This window comes from Lissotriton helveticus, chromosome 2_2, assembly GCF_964261635.1.
Source record: "Lissotriton helveticus chromosome 2_2, aLisHel1.1, whole genome shotgun sequence".
Taxonomy (NCBI): domain Eukaryota; kingdom Metazoa; phylum Chordata; class Amphibia; order Caudata; family Salamandridae; genus Lissotriton; species Lissotriton helveticus.
The window spans coordinates 314744435-314757043 of record NC_136060.1 but is presented as its reverse complement, the minus strand read 5'-3'; positions in this window follow the sequence as shown (position 1 = coordinate 314757043).

Genomic DNA, 12609 nt, shown 5'->3' with positions numbered 1-12609 from the left:
TCTGCAGCCGTGACGGAACCATACCGGCCACGTGCAGATATTTCTGCTTCAAGTATCCCTCAGGCCCACGGAGGAGACGGAGGTTGCGGTCCAGCATCCAGACGAGGCGGTGGAGGAACGCGGCGAGTCCCGACCAGAGCCCAAGCCGAGAGTCCAAGGTCCGAGGTATCCGGAGGCCCACCCGTAACAGAAGTCCGAAGTTCGTCCGTCCGGCGTCGAAGCAGTCCAGTCCAGTCCGAGGCCTTCCGTTCTTGCTGCCCGGTGAGTACCGTTGCTGGGGTAGTATCTAGACAGGGTCAATCTAATTGTCCCTGGTCCGTGGGGTTTGGTGGTACACAGATCCCAAAACGAAGTGTCCACTTCGGTGGATACGGGTCCTGACGTGTCTCTTTATGAGACCGGTAAGTTTCGTACTGTTTCAGCAGTGCATCTAGTTTCTGTTCTAGTCAGTTCTGTTCTCGAGAAAATTCATGTATTCTGTTTTCCGTATTCCAGGTAGTATTCTGTCCGAACTGTTATTTCAAATGTTCTTCATGTATTTTAATGTCGTGGTATGAAAGTGGTGTAATTATCGTGTTCATTGTGTATTATATTGTGTCTAGATTACAGTTCAGTCATGCCCTTATTTTCTAAACTTCGTCAGTTAAAAACCAGAAAAGGTCTGTTAGAAGCAGCAGTTCCTGTCCCGCCTAGGGACAGTCCAGGTCATTTTATGTATCAGAAGCATGGCATAAGTGCCATATTATATCTAGATTTATGGGTAGAGTACACCAAAGAGTTAGAAGAAAAGTATAGATGGCCCGTATCAGGTACGTGGGATGCCGAGTGCATCATGCGAGTAGAAGAAGCATTATGGAAAAAGAAAGCCAGACAGTCACAGAAAGATGCCATCGAGTTATGGCGCAAAGAATCTCATAAAAGAACCGAAAAAGAAATCAGAAAGTCAGAATTAAGTAGAGAATCCTTAGAACGAGCCCAAGAAAGGGAATTAATCGAGATAGGTGAACGAGTTAAAACCGAACAGTCAGACAGACAGAGGAATGCCCTCATTAAGGGTATGTATCCTCTTCTTGCCGAGGGCTTGCCAAAAGCAACCCCGGAGGCATCCAGTAATTTTCCGCCACCATTAGTTCCGACCAAGCTACGTCACAAACCGACCGCAGCCAATATTGTCATCTCGTCCTACTTGGACGACACAGTCCCAGAATATGCAAATCCTGTTCCGCCAGTCCCTGTAAATCATGTAATTCCTGCTCCTCCAGACACCGGAGTACCTGCTACGGTACCCCCGTCCAGCCTACATTGCAATTTCCCGCCGCGCCAGTACGAAGAGTATCAGTCGACGATTCTAGTTTAGGGGCCGCAGGAGGAGGTCCTCCTGGTACCCCGCCACCACACCAACGTGTAACATTAGTCGAGTTACATGAAAGTGCGTTACAGCGTACGCCCAAATATAAGTCCGTTGCAGATATCCGACGAGCTCTTACTGAATGCCGCTATGATCCGGTTGCAGGTGATGATAGTACAGTTATATATTCCATCCGTGTAAGACGGGTGACCGGGTATTTGGACACCCTACCGAATATGAAAGAAGATCTAGACAGAATATATCGTTTCATCCGTACAGGGGATGATCCAGAAAGTATTGGCGAAGCCATGTCTCAAAGGAAAGCTGAGATCCAGCTCATGCTATTAAAGTTTCTGATTAATTGTTTAATAAGGGAACAAGATTATCCGACCAAAGATCCGGCCGAAATGAGAATCCTGACAAGGTGGAGTGATAATATAGCCGCGGGTAAACACAGAACTATCAGTAGTATAGAGAGTATGTACAAGAGAATTCGTAAGGAAATAATAAAGTTACACGAACAACGTAAAGCAGCACAAGTAAGCGAGAAAGAGAATGACTCTTCTACAGAAGAGGTAGAGGACGAGAATCCCGCCAGAATAGCGTATGTAGGAAAATCTAGATTTCCAGACCGCCATTTACGCCTAGAACACAAGTCAGTTCTTCATTACCCAGCACCAGAACAAGGTTCTCTAGAACAAATATTTCAAGCTACCGATCATATTCTGAAATCACGAATCGGTTATAGTAAGTTAAATACCATGCATGAACAAGAACTAGCCCGATCAGCAGTCCGATGGATTACTGATTCTACCACTTTTCCAGATGAAATAGTGGCACAAATGTTTCTGAAACTGCCCCCAGCCGAGCAACGACTGGTGGGTATGTATATGATCCAGCACCTCATTACTCTGTATGAGGGTCAACATTCTGATCCAGGTCCGTTACATGATGTCCTGAACGAGTTACTCCAGTTTAGATGGAAAGGTTTAGGTACCGATTTAATTAGTGTCATTCTAGAACAGCGCCACAAATATAGAACGTTCCTGAACCCGCATTTTGTTCATGTTTCACCTCCAGAAAGTAAACCGTTTTACATAGATAGACAGAATCCGTTACGAGAAGTACACCCAGTCAGGACAGCAGATGGTGAAATGCAAAGAGTATTTGTTTACACCCCGATTACAAAGATGGAACTCTTAGAAATGAAGAAATTAATTCCCTGTCATGACAAAGATCCAGCAGGGTTCCACCGAGAATTAAAAGACATGCTCCGTATGGGAGAATACACGTATCCAGATATTATTAAAATGCTAAAGGTCCTGTTGCCTGCGGGCATATATGAGAAACTCAAGGAAAAGGAATGGGAGGTGGGAGAGAAAAAGATCGATTGGGCAGTTCTAGAAGCTGAAGATAAGATACGAGTACCAGGTACCGGTCTTGGAGAGAAATGTAAAGAATTACCTGAATTGTTAATACAAGTTTTGCCCAGATTATTAGCCACTAAAAAGGAAGACTGGGATGCAATCTCAGCCTGTAAACAGAAACAAGACGAAGACACTAGTGATTTTTATTCTAGATTTGAGAAATGCTTTATTATAAACAGTGGCTTGAAGACGAGTAGCGAGTCATACCCTCATCTTTTTGTTACTAAATTAGTCGAGAATTCAAGTCCACAAGTTAAGAATCGAGTTTTGAAAGTCGAAAGTACATGGCAAGCTAATACCCCGTCCCAGATGTTACAGATGCTTCAGTATCACCAGAATAGAATCAGAGAAGAGCAAGATCATGAGAGAAAACGTATGAAAGACACGAAAATGAAAGTACTAGTTGCACAATCTGTTCCACAAGACAGTCAGAAGAGGGGTCCGAATCAAGCCAGTCATCCTGCAGCTCCCGTTAAAGGGACATGCAATTATTGTAAACAGCCAGGTCATTTCATAAACGAGTGTGCAGTCCTGAAACACAATATAGCTACTGGTAAGACTAAAGAAAGACCACGTCCGCCTAGACAAGAACAAGTTTCACAGACTTCTCAGCCACAGAATGCACAACAGACAGTTCCAGCACCGCAGCCTATTGCTGCAACACAGCATGTTACACAGCAGATGTACCAGTATGCACAGACAGAGTATCCAGAGTATCAACAGTACTCATGAAACAGCCTAGAGAGGGAGGTAGGCTTGCCTCTCATCGAAATTCCTGTAGATCAAGAAGGTCCCTATGTTCATAGTCAAGTACTAGGGAAAGACAGAAAGTTTTTGATTGATACAGGGGCAAGTAGGACCACCATCAGTCACGCCGAAGTTCCAGGGGCTCCGCTCTCAGGCTCTAGAAATGTTTCCCTTGGATTTTCAGGAAAGCCTATTGTAAACGAGATATCTAAGCCAGTTACTCTAGAAGTAGGTCCATTGTCCCGCACTACTGATCTGTTACTTACGAAGTCGTGTCCAGAAAATTTGTTAGGTATTAAGACACTGAAAGAATTAGGTGCAGTTATTTGCTGTTCCCCCGAGGGAATACGACTGTTTCTACGTGACTTCAAGGGTCACTATGTATTACGAGATTTTGATCCGAGATTGTCCAATGTTCCGCAGCATCTATGGGCGCAAGGTCCAACTGATGTTGGTTTCATGCAGATAACACCTCATCGTGTGACACTCAAGCAAGGTATAGTCCTGCCACGAATCAGACAGTACAGATTACCACCTGAGGCTGTAACAGCCTTATCCAAAATTATTGACGAGCTCATGGCTCAAGGAGTAGTTGTAGAAACTGACTCCAATGTATGTAATTCTCCGATCATTCCAGTCATGAAACGTACTGATCCAAATGCACCCCCAGTATATCGATTAGTGATTGACCTTCGAGAACTCAATAAATGTATTATTCCCCAGTACCCAGTTGTCCCAGATATCTCTTCCCTATTGACAGCCATTGATTCCGAAGCCTCATTTTTTTCAGTCATAGACCTCAAGAACGCGTTTTTCAGTGTCCCCATTCATCCAGACAGCCAGTTTCTTTTCGGATTTTGTTTAAATGGAAGGAGCTATATGTTCACACGAGCTCCTCAAGGTTTCACAGAAAGTCCTAGCATTTACAGTCAAGCACTTAAGAGACAACTAGACAACATTCACATGCCAACAGACACTGCCCTGCTCCAGTATGTCGATGATCTACTGATCACAGCCCGTTCTGAACGTGCTTGCGAGCGAGCATCACTTACAGTCTTGTATTTTCTTGCCGAGATGGGGCACAAGGTGTCCCCTTCGAAGCTTCAATTCTGTGTCCAGCAAGTGATCTATTTAGGCCACTTGCTGTCCAAGTGGGGTAGGCAGTTGACACCAGACCGTATCCAGTTAATAGCGAGTCTTCCTCAACCCAAGACACAGAAGGAGGTACGTGCTTTTATCGGCCTTACTTCTTACTGCAGACAATGGATTCCTCAGTATGCATTTCTAGCTAAACCACTGATACAGTTAACGACACAGGAGGCAGCCGTATCGACTGTCCTCCCTTGGACATCTGAACATACACTTAGTTTCAATGAGTTGAAGAAGGCTCTATGCCAAGCTCCAGTTCTAGCTACACCGAACTACAGTAAACCTTTTACACTTTTCGTCACAGAACGCGAAGGTACAGCATTATCTGTTCTCACACAAGATCAAGCAGGACAATACAAGCCCTGTGCTTATTTTTCGAGCACATTAGATCCTGTAGCCCAGGCTCTGCCTGCGTGCCTCAAGTCAGTTGCAGCCACAGCACTAGCTATCAGACAAAGTGATTCCATAGTATTAGGACATTCCTTGACAGTACAAGTTCCACACTCCGTGGAAGTTCTTTTAAACCGAACACAGACTCAGCACTTGACAATTGCACGTTTAACAGGTTATGAACTGACACTGTTCCAGCCACACATAGAAATCAGACGCTGCAACGTTCTAAATCCTGCTACACTATTACCGTCAGTTAATTCGAATCCTGCCACACACGACTGTGTGGAAGTAGTTAATATTATGACAAAGCCAAGACAAGATCTGACAGATATTCCATTACCAGATCCCGACCTGACACTTTATGTGGATGGTTCATGTATGAGAACAAGTACAGGAGAACTAGTAGCCGCGTATGCAGTGACTACTGACACTGACGTTATAGAAACACACCGTATTGACACCCTGTCTGCTCAAGCAGCAGAGCTAGTTGCTCTGACACAAGCCTGCATACACGCCAAGAACCTGAAAGTTAATGTTTATACAGATTCACGCTACGCATTCGGAGTCGTACACGACTTTGGAGTGCTCTGGCAGGAGAGAGGTTTCATGACTTCTCATGGAACCAAGATTCAGCATGGTCTCCTTATTCAAGCTCTGTTAGATGCCATACACTTACCGACATCTATTGCTATCATGAAGTGCAAAGCACATACGAAAGTTACTGACATTATTTCTCAAGGTAATGATCTAGCAGATCGCACAGCCAAGCTTACAGCACAGACTCCAGACATTCCAGTTAATCCAACACAGACACATACTCCAGCTCCGACTACCTGTATGACAGTTAAGGACCCTACTCAAGATGTCATAGATATCCAGTTACATGCTACTCCCGATGAAATCAAGAAATGGTCCGAACAAGGAGGGGTCCAGACAGCTCAGGGATGGGTAACGAAGGGTAGAGCCACATGGTTTCTCCCCGACTCTATGGTTCAAGTCATTATCAATACCGCACATAGTCCAGCCCATTTAGGAGAAAAAGCTATGTTAGACAGTATCCAGAACATTTGGTTCAACAAGCATTTACGAGCTGCAGCCAAGCAGAAAGTCCGTACCTGTATGATATGTTGCCAGTTCAATCCAGGTAAAAGTGTCCCGGTGGAACAAGGTGGATTCCAGCCCCCTGACCACCCTTTTGAAGTCCTCCAGATGGATTATATTCAGATGGAGCGATGTCGAGGTTTCAAGTATGTCCTTGTAGTTGTATGCGCTTTGTCCAGGTGGACAGAGGCATATCCAGTTCCAGATTACACAGCCGCAACCACTGCCAAGCAGTTGGTTCGTGAATTCTTCCCCCGCTATGGACTCCCTAGGGTCGTATATTCTGATAACGGCCAGCCATTCTCATCTGAGCTTATGAAACACATCTCCCTTCTGTTAGGGTACCGGTGGAAGTTCCATTGTGTACGCCATCCTGAAGCAGCCGGTCTCGTAGAGAGACATAACCAGACCCTGAAAATCCGCATTGCCAAAATATGTAAAGAGAAAGGTGTAGACTGGCTAGTAGCTCTGCCAGTCGCTCTGTTTTTTACGCGCATGGCCGCACATTCCAGATCAGGTCTGTCCCCGTACGAGGTCGTATTCGGCTGCCCCCCTAACATGTGGGGTACACCTAGACCCCGAAGTATTACCGATGTTTCAAGTAATATGCTGACAGATTACCTAGCTTCCTTGATGTCTGCCCTACACTCTTGTCGTTCACAGGTTTCTGCCGCATTTCCAGACAATACCGAGGTGGCACCGCATGACATCGTTCCCGGAAGTTTGGTCCTTGTGAGGAACTTTGATCGTTCAAGTCCGCCGGAGCCTCGCTGGAAGGAGCCAAAACAGGTCCTCCTGGCCACCCGTACTGCCGTCAAGCTGGAAGGCAGGAAGGGCTGGGTCCACCTGTCTCACGTGAAAAAGTTTTATGGATTAAAGACTGTTTCCAAGAACATTTCCGAGGATTTTAAGGATTGCCAAAGTACTATTCTTAAGGACTGTCCCGCAAAAGACAATGATACAAATCCCTCCCTGTTAGAGAAAACTCCGCAACAGGAGTATAAGCTAAAATTAAGGTCTAGTAAAATAAGTCAGCCAGTTTGATTGTCTAAGTCCTCCCCTAGGTGAAACGGTTAGACCGGTTTCTGACATGTATAAAATAGACCCCCATAGTGAGAGAGGTAGTCAAAACTCAATCCGATGTATCGTTTTTCTAAGTTTCATATTGTTTTTCAGCCTCATGATTACCTGCACAGGTTATGCATTTTATTTGTGTTTTCCAGTTTCTCATGTAAATAAGTCTTCTATTGCTACAGTAGAGCACACGTTTAGTGATCTGCCTCCTCATGAACTATCTTATCGTCTTGCTATGCGTAATAATTCCTTTATCCGCATGTTACATTATTCGCACCAGACCAGCAATGCCACTAATTGTTGGGTGTGTGGTCGACTCCCCCCTTTCCAGACACCGAAGGGAGTTCTGCCACTGTTTCCTTATCCATTTTCACATAATGGTTCGTGTGGAGCATGGTCCACGTTAACGTCATCCTCAACAGATATGTCTTTTCTTAACAGTACATGTTTTCCAGACAAGCAAGGTCTTCCCCACAGAACAGGGTTAGATCTAGAAAATGAAGTTTATAATTTAGGTAATTATTCTTCGAATTTTATGGTCCTGAATGTTCAGTCTGATACTACTCCAGACTTCCCTGCTATGTCAGTATTACCAGTCAAAGGCGAATTATGTGTCCGAAAGAATGGTTCCGTACATGTAGGACATAGTGATTGTACTACTATTGTCAAGTATAGTGACAGTGGGAAATCTATTTTCAAAGCTTCACGTCATTCTTATTTTGTTTGTGGTCAGACCGCATATGTTCGTCTGCCCCTCGATTGGGAGGGAACCTGTTACATTGCCTTCCTACTGCCACCAGTTTTTCTAGCCCCACTTGACTACCATAGGAATTCCCACCTAGTACATACTAGACACAAGAGAGACCTCCCGATTGTCGATTATACTGAAACTGCTCTAGAACAATATATAGATATCAATAAAGGTGTCTTTCCCTATTTAGGTACTGTTGTGAATAGTAAACTGATACGTAGATTAACCAGAACACTCGAAGCAGTAGTGATTGAGACTACTTCTGCTCTAGGTAACTTAACCGAAGAGCAATCCTTTATGAGAATTGTCGTGCTCCAGAATCATCTCGTCCTGACGTCATACTGGCCGATAGGGGCGGGGCATGTAGAGTCATCGGATCTAGTTGCTGCATTTTCATTCCTAATAACGCGCCGTCTGTTTATTCAGCTATAACCAGACTCCATAAAATTGCCCATATGTTACACCAAGATCCAGGCACCTGGACATGGTCCGGTTGGTTCTGGAATATAATTTCCGCCTGGGGATGGAAAGTGTTGTCCTTTCTAGGTATTGCAGTAGCAATCATATTCAGTTGCTGCCTCTGTATACAATGTGGCCCTGCGATTTGTGGCATTTGTGCTACCTCTTGTATTCCTAGTCCCAAGTCCCGTTCTAAATCCCGTTCCAAGAAAATTCGAGACGAGCAAATGATACTGTATGAAATAATAGATGGTATCATGAATATTGATGTTTCCTGATGGAAACGTAGTGACAAGGAGGGAATGTGGAAAAGTAAATTTTGCCATGTTCTGTGTCCCTACGTGTTCCCCATCTTATGTTATGTGTGCATGATTAATATGCATATGTATTCCCCATGTTTGATTAAAGACGCAATTACAGTTGTGTCCATCCCTAGTATGCCAGTTCCCAGTTCTCGTGAATACTACGAATATCAGGCCTATGTAAAGTTACGTTGCCACGTTTCTCAGTGTGCACGTTATTTCATTGTAAAGTCCCCGTTTCTAGGCCTCAAAAGGGCCCGGACACCAGATTCAGCTCCTGTCTCCTGAGCCCTCGCTGAGGAGCGATACAGCCCCCACCTGTGTTCCTGACCCTTCACTTACTTCCTGCCTCACAGTGCCCGGTTCAGCCTGGCTCTGCCTACGAGTCTACCAAGAGTATGTTATGATTCTAGTTATCAGTTCAGCCCTCCTTCTCTGCATTCCTAAACTACTGAATCGCATCAATAGTTTCCGTCATTGTCTAGCCTTTACGTCTCCATGTAAGAGAAATACTGTATTTATGGTCATTTTATATTCTTCATCACGCACTACATGTAGAATAATGCATGCACCAGTCTTAGAGTCTGTTAGCCTTTACCCCGATAACTTCTGGATTCTATCAACATGTTCTCTAAACATCAGATACTAGATAGTGTTTAGGCACATGTCGCCCTGACTCTCCAGACTTCAGTCTCTGCTCCTAGCACAGAGTTCATAGCCCCCAGCTTCTCCTAGTAACACGTCATTGTCAGTTTGCGCGCACCATTAGGTTAGAGGTCCCGGCTCCTTAGGTAGCCCCCTCCATGTTTCCGCCCCATTTATGACATATTCTGTTACGTTTACATCACATGTCTATGTATACGCCTCCTGTTACACCCACTTTCACCCTTATCTTTCGCGACTGCTATTGACCACACCCACTGCTACGCCTATTGTATGTATTGTAATGCAACTGTTTTAGTATATATGCTTGTGTACTGTTATTAAAGTTAGCGCGCTCATCCCAGATCCAGCCCCGGCAGCTGCCGGGCTCTGCCATCCTATTCCTGTGCAGGATGTCCTGTTCCTGTCCTTTATGCTGTATTAAACCTGCAAACTCCTACTACCTCGAATCTTGACTCTTATTTATTGAGCTATCTGTTATTGCTATGTCCAGTCAAACCTAGATCCGGTATTATTTATTTATATACCACAACTGGATCTTATAGGAAGTGATGTTAGTATTATTGGAAATGATGAACATGAGTAAGTCACAGATGGAATTAGGTAAATTTAAATATTATGAAAATGTTGTTTGAGCCTTTTTTTCAGAACGTCGGAAAAACGGTAATTTTAGAGTTTGTTATAATTCATTTGAAAATATAATGATACATCTGACACTATTTGGCCTTAAGGAATGGTGAAGGAATGAGCAAAGAGTTATGACTGAAAAGAAGGAGTATATGAAAATAATGAAAATATTTCAGATGTTCTTCAAGGTTGTCTTCTAGAAAGTCGATGAAATGGAATTTTTATAGAACAGCAGAGTATTTTCCAACGAAAAGGAACTTCATGATATACTATTTGGCCTAAAGGAAAAGTAAGTAAATCAAAGATTAGTGTACGCTTGTTATTTATAACTTTAGATGTTTTTTTTTAAAAACACAATCTTTTTGATTGTGTTTTTTTTCCCCGCTGTAATATGATGAGTAGTTTGAACTCACTTTTTTAAGTGAAATTCAATATATTCTGAGAATAGCAAAAATAAACTATGGAATATGTTGTACAAGTTAATCTAAAGTTTGTATTCTGTAATTTAAATTATATTCCCATTGTCTCACACTCACTTTTCTTTTTCCACCCTCTTTCAGCTCTTTTTACTCACTTATAATGTCTTTCTTTCACTCTCTTTCAACCCTGTTGTTTTTCTCCACTTCTTTCACAACCCCTCATTCTCATTTCAACTGTCTGCATCCCCTCTCTCCCTTGCATAACTATTCAGCTTTCTGTCTGTCTGCTTTACTTTCTTTTTCCGTGTTTTCCTCCTTTGCTCTTTTAGTAATTCCTCTTTACTCACTCACCAGTATTGTCGCACTCTATCACTATAAATCATCCACTCTCCCTCGTTTATCTTTGTTTCCTCCTTTCTTTTGACCTCTTCTCTCTATTTTCCGTTCACTACCTCTATGTACTCAGTCCCTCACTCCCCTTGTGTTATGTTCACTTGTGTTTATCTACTTTCTATCATTTCTCTTACAACAACTTCACTGCTGCTCTCTCATCGTTCTTCAACCTATTTCTTTTAGTACGGTTCCATTACTACCCCTCATTTCCTTTCTTTCAATGTCCTTCTCTTTACTTTCATCACCAAATTAGTTTCTCTCATTACCACTGTTTTAGTTGTTTTCTCCTCTGTTTTCTTTTTTTGCTCCCTTACTCATTTCCTTTGCTCACTCATTGTACTCCACCTCACTCAGTATTTCTCTTAGTGATGTCTCTTTACTAACTTCCTCACTCCATTTCCCTCAATCATTGTATATTATTATCTCTCTCTTCATCCCTTCACTCTATGACTGTTCTTCACTTACTCTCAGTTATCTTCTATTCCTCATTCTTCTAAATGCATTCCTAATTACACTATTTTCCATCTCTGTCATTATCTTTTTACTTACTACTGTTTCTTGACTTAGTTTTACTAACTCAAATTGTTTTAGTATCTTTCTTACCTTCAGTTCATTTCTCTGTTCTTCTCTTCCTCTCTGTCAGTGAATCTATATGCCTTACTCTCAGTAATTTGCTCTGCTTCTATTTCTTTTTCTCTCTTTTTTCATTCTACTTTACTGTATTTCCCTTTCTATGTCCTTCACTCTTACTTTATTTCTAAATACACATTTTATTAATTATAACTTATTTTTTCTTCTCTCTTTCAGAGATACAAAGTGTAGTAAAAAAAGGTAATTAAAGTTACATTTATTATATGGTAAGTGTGACTAAAAAAATGTAGTTTGTCATCACCCTTTGCTTTAAGCTCACTAATATTTTCTCAACCAACCTCACTCCTGTTTCTTTACTCTGCTTCCCTCACTTATTCTTATTCTCCATTTTTACTCCAATTTCCCTATTTCCCCTCTCATATTCTACTTCTTTCAGTCCCTATTCTTTACTTCACTTACCCTCTGTTCTTTTCCTTTGCTTCTTCACTCATTCTGTTTTTCTTAATTATTTACCTTACTCCTATACACACACCTTATCCCCCTCCCAACACATACACACACCTCTGACATACACCTCACATACACACCCCACACACACCTCATACATACACACACCTCCCCCACATACACTACTCTCACACACACAAACATTCCATACACACACATACATCCCACACACATACCCCCCACACCCATACACCTCACACATATCTCACACACCCTCACCTCCACTCACACTGAAATACCCCACACACCCACACCCATATATACACCTTACACACCCACACCCCAACCTACACCCACTAACTCCCTATAAGTCACACATACTGCATTACTTACCTTTCTTTGCTCTGTCACTCAGACCCATTCTGACAGTCTTTCCTTTACTGTCTCTGTCCTTTCTTTTTGTCACTCCCCATGTGTTATCCTAATTCAATTTTTCACCCTCTTTCACCCCTCTTTACTTATACTCACTGCTCTTTCCTTACCCTCTCTCACCGTTGTTCATTTATCCTGGATCCGTCACTACTCTACATTCCCCATTTTTTACTGTTCTTTCTTTGTCTTTCAACACCCATTCATATTCTCTCACTATGTCTACTTTAGTCTTCTTCCTCTGTCTTCCCTTCTTTCGCTTCCTTATTCATTTTCCTTTTCTCACTTT